Here is an 18114-nt window from a genome sequence, read left to right as displayed (position 1 = left end):
TTGACATTCATGCAGTGAAAACGAGCATGCTGCCACTTAACCGCATGCCGGTATGGAAGTTCATCATTCTTGAGCGTATAAGAAAGCCAATAAGTCATATTTCCTTTTAATCATACCTAGAGTGCTTGAGCTGAATGACAAAGAAAAAAACCTGCGGTGAAATATTCCAGGGTAATGGATCATGTGAAAAGACTAGCAGGTCAATGCTTTCATACGCGGTAAAAAGAAATACACTTATTCAGATAAAATACAAGAAATTTGGTTCCTATTTTGAATGCTTTATTTTTATGTCCTTGACATCAGATTGCACAGATGTGTATGACAATTAAAGAGTAAATAAATACACAGGACTTCCAGTGCACAAAATTGTGCAAGTTCAAGGTATCCCACGAATCATTATAGATGTTGGAGGCGAAATTATGCATCAAAGCAAATCTTCTTTACTGGAACAAGCTGGAATTGCTTTGGAGCTGCCCACTGTCTCTCCCTCATAAATGACTCATAACTTGACTTAATTATAAGGAGAGTACCAGAAACACTATTATTAATGTGATAGCTAAAACAGACCAAGCACTCTACAATGACATAATGTGGTTATGTGCCATAAACAGAAATCTGTTACCCTTCCATCTGCGAAAATGAGGGTTGCAATTAAGGGGCCTGCCAACAGGAGGCACTAGAATCTGTTGTACACAGGCACTGGGTTGCACATCTTTTTCTTCCAACTGCATCATCTCTTTGAGAATTGGAATGTGGCATGATTGCATGAACAATTAGGCTTCAGATGGGAGAATTGAGCGGGCGATGAAAATCGATAGAAGCAGAATGAGTTGAAAAGGAGCTCACTCTTATTAGATTCCTCCATGCTCTGGATAAATACGACCCAAAAAGTGTCTCTGACTATAAGAAAAATGTGAATTTTATGGTGACAATGTATTGCTTGACAATAAAATTAACTGTTTGGCTGCCCAAGACAACCCTGATACTGTGTTGAATGGCTTTGATGCTCTACTTAAAATAATGATGCAATAGATTTGGCATTAACCAAAATGTGACCCTGTCTGTGAAGTCCATGTTAAAATCTAATTATGAGTTTGATTTCACCCATTGATTTCACATTGATTTCAATCTTTGACATGGCCTTACTTAGTCAATATTAAAGACATCAAGATATATTTTCCCATTATGTTCTCTACATTATGTAGGGTGATTTAATGCAGAAAACAGTACATTGCAATAATTAATTTGCTAGATTTTCACAGACATGGGGCCTCAATTATAAAATGCTATGATCTTACGATCATTTCTCAAAACTGTGCACATGTAGAAAATGCACGTATGTCAGATGTGAAATCTATAAATCGCAAATGAGCTTGAAATTGTGTGCAGATGAACAGCTGCAGACTTCCGCCTTTAATGTCATTGACATATATAAGAGCACCTTAAATCCTTTTTGAGCAGCAAGAATGGCTTATAATTCCAAAACCCTGCAGCAATCAGACAAGCAAAAGTGCGTACATCTTTTAGACCCTGACGTAGGACGCTAAGCACTTTCTACGCCAAAGACAGGTTTTATAAATATGGACTTTGCTGTGGATTTTGCGTACGCACACTTTACGATCAAATCTGTGTGTATGCATGCTATATAAACCCTAGGTAATATTTTCATATATATATATATATATATATATATATATATATATATATATATATATATATGTATACATATACACACATCATTTTGACAGATTCAAAGGAGTATGGTGCTTTATAAGGGAAAATTAGTCCACAACCAGCAAAATACCTAATATAAAATGTATTGAGCTTAGCTGATCCTGACAAGTTTTTAGTACACCAGTGAAACTTTTATTGTACTTTAATTCTGATAGATCTGTTATTAAAGGGACATTCCACTTTTTTTTAGAAAATATGCTTATTTTTCAGCTCCCCTAGAGTTAAACATTTGATTTTTACCGTTTTTGAATCCATTCAGCTGATCTCCCGGTCTGGAGGTACCACTTTTAGCATAGCTTAGCATAATCCATAGAATCTGATTTGACCATTAGCATCGCGCTAAAAAATAACCAAAGAGTTTGGATACTTTTCCTATTAAAAACTCGACTCTTCTGTAGTTACATTAGGGCTTTTCACACCTGAAATTGTTAACCCTGGGTTATTCTAAACCCAGGGTTAACGGAATCCTGGGTTATTTTTTTCATGTTTCACACTGTTCAAACTTAACCAGGGGTTAAGAGATAACCCTGGGTATTCATAATTTGACGTTTCACACTGTGCATTCCTAAACCCTGGGTCAGGAGTCTCCAACCCAGTTTCAACACACCTGTCTGTAATTATCAAGCCTTGATTAGCTACTTCAGCTGTGTTTAATTCGAATCATAACATTCTAACCCTGCTTCGTTTCACACTGCATGCGTTTGGCACCACAATGCAGGGTTAACACCACAAATGCGGTGCTAACCCTGCTCCAGAGCAGGGTTTCATAACCCTGGGTAAAAAGCGGTGCTAACACCGCTTTCAAATTACAGGTGTGAAACGCTCCTTAACCCAGGGTTAAAAGCGGGGTTTAGAATGAAGATAACCCAGGGTTAAGCGCAGTGTGAAAACCCCTAGTGTACTAAGACCGACCGAAAAATTAAAAGTTACGATTTTCTTGGCAGATATGGCTCTCATTCTGGCGTAATAATCAATGACTTTGCTCCTGTAACATGGCTGCAGGAGGCGCAATGATATTACGCAGCAGCCGAAAATAGTCCCCCTAACATTCAATGGAAGGGTAGTATTTTTGGGCAGTGCGTAATATCACTACGCCTGCTGCAGCCATGTTACAGCAGCAAAGTCCTTGATTATTACACCAGAATGAGAGTATAGTTCATAGCCTTATATGCCTAGAAAATCGCAAATTGTAATTTTCTGTCTGTCTTAGTACACAATGTAACTACAGAAGAGTCAAGTTTTAAATAAGAAAAATATCCAAATGCTTTGTTTATTTTTTAGCGTGATGCTAATGGTCTAATCAGATTAAATAGATTATGCTAAGCTATGCTAAAAGTGGTGCCGCCAGACCCGGAAATCAGCTGAATGGATTCCAAAACGGTAAATATCAAATGTTTAACTCTAAGGGAGCTGGAAAATGAGTATATTTTCAAAAAAAGTGGAGTGTTATTTTAATAAAATTGAACATAATAAATGTTATAGTCTGGCATTTTCGCAGCATTACCTACTTCCATATAAATTATAATTTTTAATAATAAAAAACAATACCAAATCTATCTACATTCATATATAATATTAAAGGAAATTATGTGACAAACAAAATAAATCATCAAGAAATTCCAAACCAGTCCACCGAAGTGACAGATATGGATTATTTGTAGCACAAGCCTTGAGTTGGGAAAATGAACTCTCTGTTTATCTGCCATTAGAGACAGAGCTTTGGTTTGTGCGTGTGTGTCTGTGTGTGGGGAGAGATTTGAGAGACTGGGGAGAAATAGTTGTTGTTGACCAGTAATCTCTCAGTGCCTGATCAATTTAGGGAAACCTCAACTGATGTCCCCTGACAGCTGTGGCACCAAAGCGGCTTGGAAAGTCTCTGAACGCAAAGCCTGTTACAGTGGAGCTGCATATCACACACTGCAGACGGGGAAAAGCCTTATCTTTAGTGAAGGCTCAGGTCTGCACCTTCAACAACACAACAAGTTTTCTCAGAGTCTCTGTCTGCTGGTAAAAACACCCACTGGGTGAAATACGTCGAGGGGTTCGTTCATTGCAAATAGGCTACATGAATCTTTAAACAACATGACCAACATCAAAAATGAAAATCAATTGTGCATTCATCCGCTGAGCAGATGTTGGAAATAGCCATGAATTTAAAGGTGCCAAATAATGCATTAATCAACAGTGAAACAGTGCAATAATCCAGTACCAATATGCACATATAAACTAAATGTGTGAGAGTCGTGTCCCCATGGCTAAAGCTTTGACAACAAAAAGCTGGTACTTTTAAGATGTCCTTGAACCAACTGTGCAGTGCCCTGTCATATTCCCTTGAGTTAGAATTCAAATATTAAACTCCTAGGCTGTATGACAGTTTGACATTAGTACAAGACGCCTGTCACCACCAACAATCCCAAACATGCTAATGAAGGCTGCGAAGCAGAGAAGAGCCAATGTGTGTTAAGAGAAAAAGAGAGCATATGCTTCTCTCGTAGGCTGAAACGCGGGGAGGCACCAACGCCTCTCTATAGTAACCTTTGTGCTTCCAGCCTTCGCTTTGCCACAAGCACAGAGTGGGTGGGGTGTGAACAGCATGTGTCACTTCCTGTGAAACCCAACCCTCCTCACAGCGGACACTTTAATTCATGTGTCGAGTCCAGACGGTCATGCCATGACACCACGACATACACGACATAGTGCAGAATGAGCCAAAACGCGAAAGCACGCACCTCACACTTCCTACCATTTGGCCGTCTATGTTACACTATACTCAGGTTAGGTGCATGCATGTTAGCAAGTGGAGCACAACATTTTTTAATGAATGTATTTTCGTAGCAATGAGCTATCCTATCGCAAATTTATTTCACTTTCTCGTTCTTGGTAGTTTGCCTAAAACAATTTTTTTTGTCATATTAAACATGTTCTGAGCTTTAAACACTTTATTTCTGTTGAAAGAAATGACAGGTCAACACACCCAATGTGCTGTTACCTGTGTGTTAGCGAGGAAATGTGTATTGAGAGTTTTGCAACTATGCACCCGTTTTATAATTTCTAATGACATGCTTGGTGCCTCGCACCCCTGTGGCTTGCGGGCGGAGCGCGGGGAACAGCAATGGCGGTCGCATTATTGTGAGGCATGACGAAGTGGTTCTGCCACGCTCACTAATGTGGCTGCGTTTCCCTGTGAAGTGCTGATGACAGGGGCAGCTCCCGTTCCTCTGTCGCCGGCCAAAATTCTGCCGGTCAGTCATGCTTTTCTCTCTCGCTCTTTCTGCAGCTCTTGCATTAATAAAGCAACCAGTGAAGGTTTTCAAAAGCGTCCACTTCTGCTTGTGAATGCATGATTTCATAAGCATTTCTTGCCACTGGCCTGAGAGGGAAGTTCAGGTCAATCTTTAAATACCGCAGCCCACGGATGCAGAAAAAGCAGAGTTTACGAGGAGGCCAATATGGGCAGAGCTATGATATAACAACTAAATAAAAAAATTTAAGTGCGGAGGTGTTACATTGACCCCGATGCCATAATAAAGAAAATGTTTAATTTACTTTAAAAGTAATTACTTATCTATTTAAAAGCTGCAAGATTAAAAGAAAGCCAAATGAAGACTTTTGCTGCTGCATCTTAACATTTCCATATTGTTTCGAGTGTCACCTCAAGAGATTTGTATGTGAACACAGTTGGTTCACATTTTTAAATGCCAAATGTGGTTTCTACTTGTTAATCTCTGCATTTTTACTTTGTCCCAACAATTGTCTCATTTGTGTCTAAATGTAGTCTATTTTCTTAAAGCCCCCCTAACTTAGAAAATGCACTTTTAAATGTTTTTCTATCAGAAAACGAGTCACCAGTGTGTGTGCAGAAACATCCTGTAATTATACAAATCCATCTATTCTTCTTTGTGTAATCTCCTTAAATCGCAACAGTCACACAAAACAGGCTGTTGGGGATCCCCTATCAATGTGACTCCGCCTTATAAGCGTGTAGTTCAACCTTCTGCTAGAGACACATGTTTTTATGTAGTCCAAAGCACATGTGTAAGCTCTCTACCCCTAATTTGCATACGGGAAGGGGAACAGAAGCTTTCTTTTCATTGAAAGAAACACACATAAAAATTGCGCATTTTTCATTGCAGCCACAAAAGGCCATATTCAGCATTGTATTATGAAAGATCTGTAGTGTTTTTTGAGCTTTACAGACACATTCTGGAGATACCAGAGACTATTTTATATTGCTGAAAACACCTGTGTTAGTGTCCCTTTGAAGTCTTTCTGTAGTTAAGAATTGTATCAGTTAAAACTCATCTTTATGCATCATAATAGCATATATAAAAGTTTTACCTGTCACAGTAATTTCTTAATGTTTTAAAGGGACTAAGTAGGATTTTAAGTGTTTTATGAATTAAAATCAATGTCTTTATTCATAAATATGTCCTTGTTCGTGTCAAATGACCTCTGCTAGTGATCTGACTTTTTGTTGTAAGCTTAGAATTTCTTCTCTTTACTTAAATTGAACGGGTAAGTTCAAGGAGGCTTCCATATCGTTCCGCCATATTGATAAACTATAATAGCAGAGAGGGACAAAAATCACTAGCCTACCAACGCGTTTCCGCAAAGCGTTTTCATTCAGAACACGTCAACCAGCTGAAACGGACAAGGAGATCAGTGGGTACATAACGGATACCGTAGTTGCAACACGCATTTGGAAAGGGGAGGCGCTAGAGAGCACTGTTCGTTTGAATGCAAAATACAATTTCACCACTAGAAGAGGGGTAAATCCTATGTATTGCCCCTTTAAAACAGCTTGAATGTAACTCCCTTGCCTCATTTATTATACGCAGATCTATGAATATGCAAATTAGCACCCGCCTCTACTCAATAGCACAGCTCAGACCATAGATATAAATATGCGAATTAATCCCCGCTGCCACTCTTTTGCACAACCTCAGACCATAGATATATATGTAAATAGATGCTACATTCGCAGTTTCAGACACATAACTGCTAAGTTCGGTTTCACACAATGCATGCCTGAACTGCGTATTTGCAGCACTAATCTGTAAGCGCTGATGTTAACAGGTTACAGCACTCAGATTTTAAACTGCAGGAATGAGACTCAACAATGGTGTTAAACAGGCACGTGCACACATAGACATCAAAGGGGGCTTGAGCACCTGCCCTTTTTATTCCTGGAGAGAAAGTGCCCTTTATTTCTGGGGTGCTTTTTAAAAAAAAAATAATATGATCTTTATTCATATAACAACTGATGTCTGTCTGTTTCTTGTGTTTTTTACTTGTTGCTTATTTAATTTAAAATGAATTTATTCAGGAATCATTTAAATGAGTTTTAAACTCTTATATAAAGAAAAATAGCGCTATTTGTGGCACACAAACGGTTAACAGATGAGTCCCGCCTCCAAAATTCACATCGCTAATATGATTGGCTTTTCCTTTCCTTAGTCCCGCCTCTCTAACTTATTTCGCTTTATGATTGGCTTGTCTACACTCGTGCTGCATCATTCGGGCTTCAAGCGCCAAAGCTGAGCCAGAACGAGACGCGATGTCCATAATTTGCAGGCAGCTACCGGTAAGTGTGTGAGGAAGAAAGCATTCTTATATTAACAATTTTATGCCTGGGACACGTTGTTACACATAACAATTCAGGGACTTTGTTTTCCACGGCAATCCCATATTAACCTGAAGAGTTGCAAACTTGTAACCGTATAGTGTATGTAGTTTAAACAGACTGCTCATAAAATAATAAAGCACAAACAATAAAATAATTGCTAACTGCAGTAGTAAGCTTTTTTGTTTGCGTTTTTTGCAATGGCTGTTAAATAAGTATAATGTGTTATATTGGAATGCTGGAGTAGATTGGGAAGAAATCTGATGGTTCAGTATTTTACTTGCCCAGTCAGAATTTTCACTGACATCACAAAAAAGTAAAATATAAAATACAAATAAAATAGGCCTAATCTATATTTGTTGTTTCTGACATGTGTAACCCTAATAAATATGAAACCTAAGATTAAAGGTGCCAAAGGATGTGTTGTCATAATATGTTAAATTGTTCTTTGACAATTACATAGAAGGTATGTTGCTTTATTGCTTTATTAAGTGTAGAATTTGTCATTTTAATTAAATGGTCTATTTTTGCCCTATTTGAAAGGGTCATGAATAATAATGTTGAGCTCTGCTCTGATTGCTCTGCTCTGAGGCTCATGCCAGAAGCTCATATTAGTAAACAGACCTTATATTTTGAGCCCTTATCAGACAAAAATACATTTTGAGTAACAACTAACAACTAAACGCTAGCATATGATATAGCATTTATTGGCATGTAGCGCTTACTCAGCAGTTACAACTCTGTTATTAGCATTTTAACAAATTTGTAATTAATATGTAATTTAATGTTTTCAAAACATGCACATTGTGTAATGGCTTCCTTTGCTGCTCTATAAAACTAGACTACTAAGGAGACCATGGTGTCTGTGTGAACTGATTATTTCGTAGACATCTTTTGAAAATTAAACAATTGCGTGAGTTTGAGGAAGATAAAATTAATTAACTTTTTTAAATATTTTTTTTAAAAAGGAACTCAGAATTGTGTTAATATATATACTTTTTGTTTAAAAAAAAAGAAAAAAAAAATACATAATTATGAAAGGTGCCCTTTATTTCACTTGAGCCCCTGCCCCTTAAAATGTCTGTGCACGTCCCTGGTGTTAAATGATGAATTTGTGCATGGCATGTCTTAAAACATATTAAAAACACATAGATATATAAACAACAATAAAATCCTGATTTCCCACAGAATCTTATGCTGGACTTAACACACATAACAAGTGTTTCTTGCATAGATGATTTTTATCTGTGATTGTAAACAAAGACTGACCACAACTGAAAAAAACATGATCTGTCGTTATGATTAAAATTACATTCATAATCTGTGCGAAAATCATTATAAAGAACCTTCTTTAGAAGAAACAAGCAAGACTAAGTTTAAACATTATACCCAAGAATTCCACTAAACCTCCTGAGCCGTAAGAACAACCTCTGAGTAATAACATTTCCCTCTGAGCTTAGAGAGCGATAGATGTTTTTCAATCTTATTTTTTTCCCAAAATCTGGGACAGTAAGCTTTTCACCATCTGGGACAAAAAAGTCACTAAGGCTGTGACTGAATGACCGGTTTATGATTATAACATTGTAGTAATTAAACAGCACTTCGTGTGGATTATTAAGTGGTACTTAGTGGAGGTTAATTAATTGCACTGTTGTAATTACAATGTAAATTAAAACTGCAAAAAACAATGAGTATTTTCCTGAGAGCACAATCAGTAAAAACCACACTCAGCAAAATAAAAGTACTTGCAGTTATCTGCATTAGATTAAGGGACTGGTTCACTTTGACCACGATGTACTAAGATTTACTAAGAGAGAGTTTACTTGTGCAATCTAACAAATAGCTTTTGCAATCTGTGGGTGTACTGCAGGTTACTTTAAATAATTACCCAAATGAACACGCAAGAAAGGTTGGAAGCAGTCACGTTAAAAGGAGGCTTTTGTGAGCAGTAATGGTGCCAAATGTGAGCAATGCAGATCACCTGCGGCACTCGCTAAATACCAAAGGTTTTGAATGTGATTTCTATCAAATATCCATTATAATTAATCATGAAACAAACAATGTTGAATTGCTTTCAAAGCGGCCACAGAGCTTTGTGATTATGCCACTTCTAACAAAAGCCAAACTATTAACTCATTAAAGCCTATTGTACTACACATTTATACATGGAAAAATCAACATTTCGAGAAACAAGCTATTTAGCACACACTGAAATGTTTTATTTTCAGTAGCGGCCGGTGACTTCTCTTTCGAGGAGCGCCAATTTAAAATATGTGTTTAATATGTGTTGCTTGTCATTTAAAAATATGTCTTGCATCATGTGAACCATGTGCATCATGTGTCTTGTCAAAATACGTGTCTATGATAAAAGAGACGCTCACGTTCACGAAATACTCCCAAGAAACTTACTGTACTTAACACTAAACTCTGATTACGCATGAGATTACACAAGTAATACTAAAATACTGCGATACTACTAAGGGTGTCACGATTTTTCAAATCCTTGATTCAATTACATTTTCGATTCTAAGGTCACGATTCATTTCTCGGTTTTTAAAAGTTTTTTTATTTGCTAAATGCGTTTCCATCTCCCATTATTCGCATTTACTCTTTATCGCATAAGTCAAAAACTACATCAGTGAGCGTAAAAACGTTATTATTCCAAATTAAGGGATTATTTATTTATTCGAAATTTGACATTTATATCACTTGTTTTTGATGCAATACTTGAAAATGCATATAAAATCATGGAAACATGGCTATAGTTGTGACATGGCAGTTCTCTTTTGGTATGTGACTGGTTTAATATAAATAAATGTTTTAAATTCAACATTATTTTTATTATTAAAATACTTTCAGTCTCTTGTTGTCTTTGGTGGTTTTTGCCGTGTTGCACTCCATGTTGAGTGAGGTAAATCCTTTGTCATCCCAGAGTATTTCTCTCTATCTCTCCCCAGATCACTGAGTTACGGTCACTTCCTGTTTACTGTTCCCTTGCGGGCAGCTTATGGACTTGCTGGAGCTTTAACTATTTACAACATAAAAGACACAGCTAGATATGATGGAGCTTTAAACCTCATCTTTTCAGATCCCGTGCTTCAGATGGGTTCATCCATCATCTTCCCAGGCTCTGGTTTTCCCCTGTAATAAAGAGAGCAGAAGATCAGTGTGGAAGAGGTTAACCGAAGAAGCGAAGCCAGGCGCCACCTGTGATTTCCGTGCTGTACTTCACTGTGCATGGAAATTTCGGGGCCTGTCATCAGTGCTATTCATGAAAGCTGGCTTGCCATGGAAAAGAGCCTTTTATGAGGGCCTGATCAAGGCTTGGCACAGGCAGTGGGTACATACTCAGCCCCCTTCTGTGTCTCTATCTGTCTATCGTTCTGTTTTTCAGTCTCTCCGTTTCTCTCAGTCTTTACTTTTAGGCTTTATGAGGGCCATTACAGTAGTATAGGGAAGTTGGAAATGAAACTTTTGAAATAAAACCATTTCGATTCTTTCTCCTATACTGCAGAGAGATTAAATAAAGACTTTTCAGATGTTTATCATAAAAACAGGCAGAATTAAATGCCTTTATTTTCAGCAACCGAGACAAACGAGATCCATTAAGTTTCTTGAGCCATGAAGGAGCCACCTTTGAGCAGTAACATATTTAGCTGGTGGGTTTAATCAGTAGTGGCCGGTGACTTCTTTTTTTGAGGGCGCTTGATGCGAAGTTCGTCACAACATGTATGTAGCCTGTCATGTTTGTGGTTCATAATTTCAAAATATGTTTTCTGCACGTTGAGTGCACTCATGTGCATCACGTGTCCCGTCAAAACAAGCGCCTGCTGCAGATTCGTTTAAAGGGTTTATGATAAAAGAGACGCTCGCGTTTGCCAGATACTCGTATAATCTCATGCGTAATCGTTTACTGTTAAGGGAGTGTCTTGTGGGCATTTTGTGAACGTGAGCGTCTCTTTTATCATAAATGGTTTTGACCGAAAGCATAGTAACTTTGTCGCACATTCGTCGTTTGAACTATGTTGGTTTACAACATAGTTGATGATGTCACGTGGGAGGTAAAGTACTAATTAATCTGTGCAAATCGATTTAATGTCAGATTATTGGTGTAAATAACATATACTGCATCGGAAGACTTTTGTTATTGTGATTTAGTTATCTATTGTTTATTTTAAAGATATTTAATTCACGCGCAAGTTCCCTCTTACGTCATTCCTCCCAGGTATTCCCCAGGGTCTTAAAGCTCGTAGTTCTGCGCACATGCACATGTTTCAAATGCAGCGCTTTAATTCTGTTTACAAACCTAAAGACGTAAAATAAAATTGTAATATATTTAGAATGATGGATATACATTGTACTACATGTTTTTTGCTTATTTTGTTCAAAAGCGTGATCAATGTAAGTCTACATAATGATAATAACAAGGAACGATGCTTCTAACGACAGGTCAAGAGCTGTCGTTCAAACCACACAAGTTTGCGATGCAACTTGCGAATGTTCATTTGAACTATGGTTTCGGGAAACACCAAATCATTGAACTTTGTCAGTAAACCTACTGTTTTTGCAGAAACCTACCCATATTCAAAAGCTGATTACAAAAGAACCACTTAAGGTAGGATGAAACGTTTTTTTTTTTTTTGAAAGCAGAGGGTCTGTTCTTTCATTTGGTATATTGTATGTTTATATATTTAAAAAAAGAACATTTTCTGGAAGGCATTAAACTTTGGTGAAAATCATGAAAAACGCTGGTGCTGGCTGGCAACTTTTTTAAAAAATGCTGGCGGTGAAAGAGTTAATGTCGATTACACACTCAAAACAATGTTGGTTGTTTTAACCAATGGTTGGAGCGAATCAACCAGTGGGCTACTGTATAAATAAACTCAATAAAAAATTTTTTTCAATTCAATTTTATTTATATAGCGCTTTTCACAATTGGTAATTGTTTCAAAGCAGCTTTACATTACTAGGAGCAGTGAAAAGCATAGAAAATCGACAGATAGCACAACATAATACACGATAGCATAAGCAGCTAAATTTGCTGCGGCTATGAATCAACGTATCAGCGTATTACTAATGTAACGTATAGAAGAGGGTGCTAAGTTAAGGCCAAGAAGGCGGCCTCCCCGGTTTGAAAAACCCCCTAGGAGAAAAAAAAAACCCGGACTTTTTAGCCGGGGAAATAAAAAAAGTCCTAGGAGGGAAAAACCCTTGGGATATATATATATATATATATATATATATATATATATATAAAACCTATAACCTAAACTAATAACCTATGTTTTATTGTTGTTACCCAGCATGGGTAAAAGCAACGCAAATTTTTGAGAGTGCATCAGAAAATAATTCTGACCTCATATTCTTGTAACCAAAAACATTACAGTAAGGCATTTACACTGAAAGTAAATGCAATCAGCGTCAGCGACATTATACAGACAACACTACTTTAACAGTGATCTTTTTGCTTCAAAAAGGGAAGGGACAATCGTCGAATTGAAATTTTTTTCTGTGATAATATGATAAAACATTATGCCACAAAGGCCGTAAATTTAACCCAATTTGTTTCAAACCTGAAGCATTTCTTCAGACATTGTGGCTTTTCTGTTGGCTCCTCTGATTAAATTACTCAGCGTGCTTTGCTTCCCAATGAATCTGGTGCTGCGTTCAGGTTAGGGCGCAGGGAGGATGTGGACATGATGGACAGCCATCCATCATCATGAATCTGTGCAAATATCCCATTAGCAATAAATGAGTTGGGTTTTATTAGACTCATTACAGCCATTTAGCAACCAGCAAATAAATAAAGGCTTATAAACAAACCCTGTAGTTAAATGACATATCATTTTCAAAATATTATTTCGCAGACAATGCCCAGTTGTCTCCACCATTACGTTTTTTCCACCAATCTGTTAAAATCCCAAAAGGAAGTGCATTACGCTTGGAATTCGTGAGTTCGGCTTGGATTTTGCTCTTTAACTGCCTGATTCTGAGGTAACACAGCGATATCATTACAATGCACCTCCGGTCGCACATATAATCAAGCTTCTGACCGGTTCATTTTATTCTAATTTGCTTGGCCCCCAACTCTCTCTCTCTCTGTTCCCTCCAATCTTCAACAAGACCGCAGATGTCACACCGTTGACCGTCACGTCTGACCTCTGCGGGGATGCTTCAGGAGTGTCTCTTCTTGCCTGTCCTCTCCGCCTTTTGTCTTTGGGTGCGGGCGTCCACCGAGGCCCGTTGTCAGGGGAGAGCTGTCTTTGTCCACTAGATGTGCCCACCTGGCGGGAGCGTGGCCTTAGCGCTGACATTGCTTTTTAATATTTCACCACATGCAGCGAGCACCATATGTCCCTGCCCCCATCTCAGACCTCATGAATAATGAATCTGTAATGCACTTCTAATATTTGGCGGGGAACAAAATATCCCTATAGCTCTGCTCTTGGACTTTGTATTTTTAGAAGCTATGACATTTCTTTTTTCCAGTTCAGCCTCGATCACATGGCAATACCTCTGCAGGGGACAAAAACGAAAGTAGGAGTCTCTCTCTCTTTCTTTCTCTTTCTCAGAGAATATGAGCTCAGTGGGAGTAGGATAAGAACCAGCGATCACCACGGCCAATTTTTAAGTAACAGGAGACTACACATAGACTTTCCACATTTGACCGATCACAAGACTAATGCTACCCTCTGCCACTATGCGAATAAATTCACGAATTTCAGTGACAGCAAAGCCGTTTTCACTAGCTGTGTCAGATTTTCTTGTCACTTTGATAGAATATCCATTTCTTACAAGTCTTCATGAATACATCTGTTTCTGCACCCAAAAATACCTAAAGCTGCGTATGCAGACCTTCGTATTGTGTGCCCTGTTTCAGGGTTTTTCCACTATTGGTCTCGTCATATATTTAGTACAAAACAGGGTGATAGATTTACTTATGTTAAAGGATGCAGTATTTGTGCTAGTGTTACCCTCGTCTAGTTGAGAATTCTCCCTTAAGCCACTCAGACGGACTGTGAGATTAGAAGCTCGCCTATTGAATTGCAGTTAATAATTCATGACATAATTTTGCTTTATCTCTGGGACTTGATACACGAGTCAGGGGCTCCCATTTATCAGCCTGCCATAACCTTTTATAAGCATAATGAATTGAATGCGATTGATTTGTTGATGCTGAAAGGGCGAACCGGGGCACGCTGTTTGAGACAGAAGTGCCTGCGCAAATAACTCTTCTTTGCTTTTAATGGGCAAATTAACATAGGGGCTTTGTGTTAATGTTGGCATTTACTGCGGATGCCTTTGGAGCATCACCTGTCACAATGCGTGTGGATGTGCGCATGCAACGGGGTGGCAACGTGTTTCTGTGACTCAGAGGGACTTGCTATGCAAAAGGTGGTCTCAGATTTGGCCCTGTTTAGTAAACAGTGGAGGGTTGTGCTCTTTACCAGAGCTGATGGTGAATTGACTTTGGTGGTATGTTGTGGGAGTTCATGAGCCATAGTTTTACTAAATAAAAAAAAACAAAAAAAAACATGATTACTGTAGTAAAACCATGGTTACCACAAAAACCATAGTTACACCATGGTTACTGTAGTAAAACCATGGGTTTGCTAATAGTACGATACACCAAAAAACATGGTTACTACACTTTTACCACCAACAAAAAACAACAACATAATTTTCATCAGGGAGTCTTATGGCACTATATAATTATTTCGTACAAAAATGTGTAGTAATTGGTGTAAATTTGTATGATCTGCTTCCGCACATGTAATGTTGGGGCAAAGGGTGGGCTTTAATTTGTGCTTTTATTGGATAATTGTACATTTTTTTTAAAGATTCACATCATAAGAATTCATATAAAATTGCAACCATTAAAATAGGTACATTTCCTTGTAAGAAATGTTAACTATGATCTTAAAGGAGCATTTCACCCGTGGAAACATTCATCTTTATTAAAAGTGGATCATATTTATAGTCAAAATGTAACATAAATTTAGAATTTGGTGCCTGTTTGACCGAGAAAAGGAGTGTTTGTAGTCTTACCCCCTCTGCAAAGATAGAGGACTTCCTTCTTTCAATGATGCAAAATGATGATTTTTACATCATTGAAAGAAGGAAGTGCAACACTGAAATCCATATTTCTCCCGTCACAGGGGAAACAGAGGGAATAATGCATGACCATTCAAAAACATGACTGGGTTTCTAACTATACAAAGCTTAATGCAAATGGGTGAAGTGTCCCTTTAAAAAACATTTAATCTGAAAGTTTATGGTAAAATGCTTGAAATTACTTTTGTAGGCAAAAATATACATATGAAGAGAAATCAGGATACGCACATCCAAAAAAGTCTTGACCAGGTGCAAGATCAAAAAATGAATAAAAAACTGTTAAAGTCCCTTTATTTCAAAAAAGTTTAAAGCAAACAATATACATATGCCAAACAGATTAATTTGTTATAAGAAAACTAGTTTTATTTTAAAATATCATTTTTAAAATAGATGACTAAAGGGGATCGCACACCGGCTGCGCAACTCAGCGCCGCGCAGCGCCGCGCCATTCTAAAAAAATTTAACACATTGTTTCTATGAGTGTACGCACACCGGCGCCACCAGGTGGCGCCTGTCCACGCCGCCCAGGTGTGACTCAGGAAGTTGTTCAAATCCCTGTCGCGCCACACAGCGCCACTCACACAGTTTAACATTAAATAACATCATATTTGTCCCAAATCATTAACGACTAACATTGGCTGCTAACGTATATTTTGCATTTTGAAGTAGACGCTATCTGACGAAGCTTGCGCTATTTAATGTGCACTTCCGGTTTACAATACCTCCGAGTTCTCCTAGGCGCAATGCGACGCGGCGCTGTGCGGCGCTGAGCTGCGCGGCCGGTGTGCGATCCCCTTTAGACTGAATATTGAAAAAAGCAATACGAGTCCAAAAATAATATGAAGAGTTTCGTTGCAAAACGTTTCGTTGCTTTTTTTTGGTTGTGCATTTCAATTAACATCAATTCAACTGCAGTTGGTTTGTTTTGATTTAAACCTTCATAACTTAAAAAATACAGCTAAGTAGCACCATAAAACAAAATAATAACATGATAACATTATAATAAACATGTTTTGACAAAAATGTTAAAAAATGGATTTGTCTCGTTTTGCAACGAAAATCTTCATATGTAAACACCTTTGATATTCTTTAAAACATAAGGTGAAACTTTTTTGCAATTTCTAGGCAAAGGGTGACTGCACTACATGTGATAAAATATAACAGTTTTGATTTATTTTGGATGCTTTTATATAATTCCGAGTTACATTTGTGTTTTGCCATAGTATGGACAAGTTTATTATTATTATGTACCATGGAAATTATATATAAATGAAGAAAATGTTCCAAAACTTTTGACTGGTATTGTGTATATTTGAACCATTTTACCCAAAATGTTACTTACGCTCCTGGTTCTCACACCTCATAATAATCTACACATATGAAATTTACATGTTTTATCAAACAGTTAACACTAATATAATGTTTTACTGTAAGTTTTTTTGTATTTTTGCTTAAAAATAACTAAAATATTACAGTAAAAAGCATGCTTGGAATAACTGGTGTTTGTAACTTCTAACAGTTGCTTGGATGTTAGTCACGTTTAGACTCACCACAGGTATGGTTACAGGCATTAAAATATATACCTTTAACTTAACTCATCATATTTCAAATCCAGCAAGCAATTTTGCATTTAAAATATGTCTAATAGCGATCCAAACAAAGCCCAGATGTCTAGGCTAAAGAAAGACAAAATTTGGACTGTCAGTGACACTTAACAGACATCTAACCATAGCCCCCCCCCCAAAAAAAACCTTGTAGTTACTGTTAACTTTGCTTACATTATGGAATATCATACATCTCACACGTTACACTGAAAAAATGATTTTTTTAAGGTAAGTGGTTGCAATCAGTTTATTTAAGCTACATTTAAACAAAAAAGATTGGTAAAGTAAAATAAAATATAAAACTTTTGTTTAAATGTAGCTTAAATAAATTGATTGCAACCACTTACCTTAAAAAATTAATTAAATTCAATGAATAATTTTTTTCAAAAATTGGGATGTTAGGCACATTTTTGGGTGTTTCTGTATAGATCAATGGTAGAGCATTGCGTTTGCAATGCAAAAGGTCAGGGGTTCGAACACAGGTAACACAAATACTGATAAAAATGCATAGCACTGTAATTGTAATGCACTGTAAGTCACTTTGGATAAAAACGTTTGCCAAATGCATAAATATAAAAACAACATCTAAACAAATTCAAGTTTATTTTAACTAAAAGTGGGTTATTCATAGCCTATACTGTACTATATCTAGTTAACCTACTTATTACAGTGAAATGACAGAATGGTACCAAAAACGATTTCATGGACAGTTAATCATTTCACGTCAGTTCAGTTTGATTTGAACGTGACCGAAACAAGTGATTTCCGAGTGGATGAGATGTTAGCTTGTTATTAGTTTGTCTTTTCCATCCAATTTAGCACTTATTTATAACTTATTTCAGTTGTGAACATGATAGATGGCCATTATTATATTGACATGGTAATCAACCAATCATAGCTCACAACCTTCTGTCTGAATTTGCCCTCACATTCTCCCCATGCTTCAGAATCTCAAAAAGAACACAAAGAGCTTATAGTTAACTAGTAACATTGTTGAATAGTGTTTACAAAACCCATTACTAGTACATTTCTCACTAT

The sequence above is a fragment of the Misgurnus anguillicaudatus genome, chromosome 17 (genome assembly GCF_027580225.2).
Source record: "Misgurnus anguillicaudatus chromosome 17, ASM2758022v2, whole genome shotgun sequence".
Taxonomy (NCBI): Eukaryota; Metazoa; Chordata; class Actinopteri; order Cypriniformes; family Cobitidae; genus Misgurnus; species Misgurnus anguillicaudatus.
Note: the sequence above shows the minus strand (reverse complement) of the source record.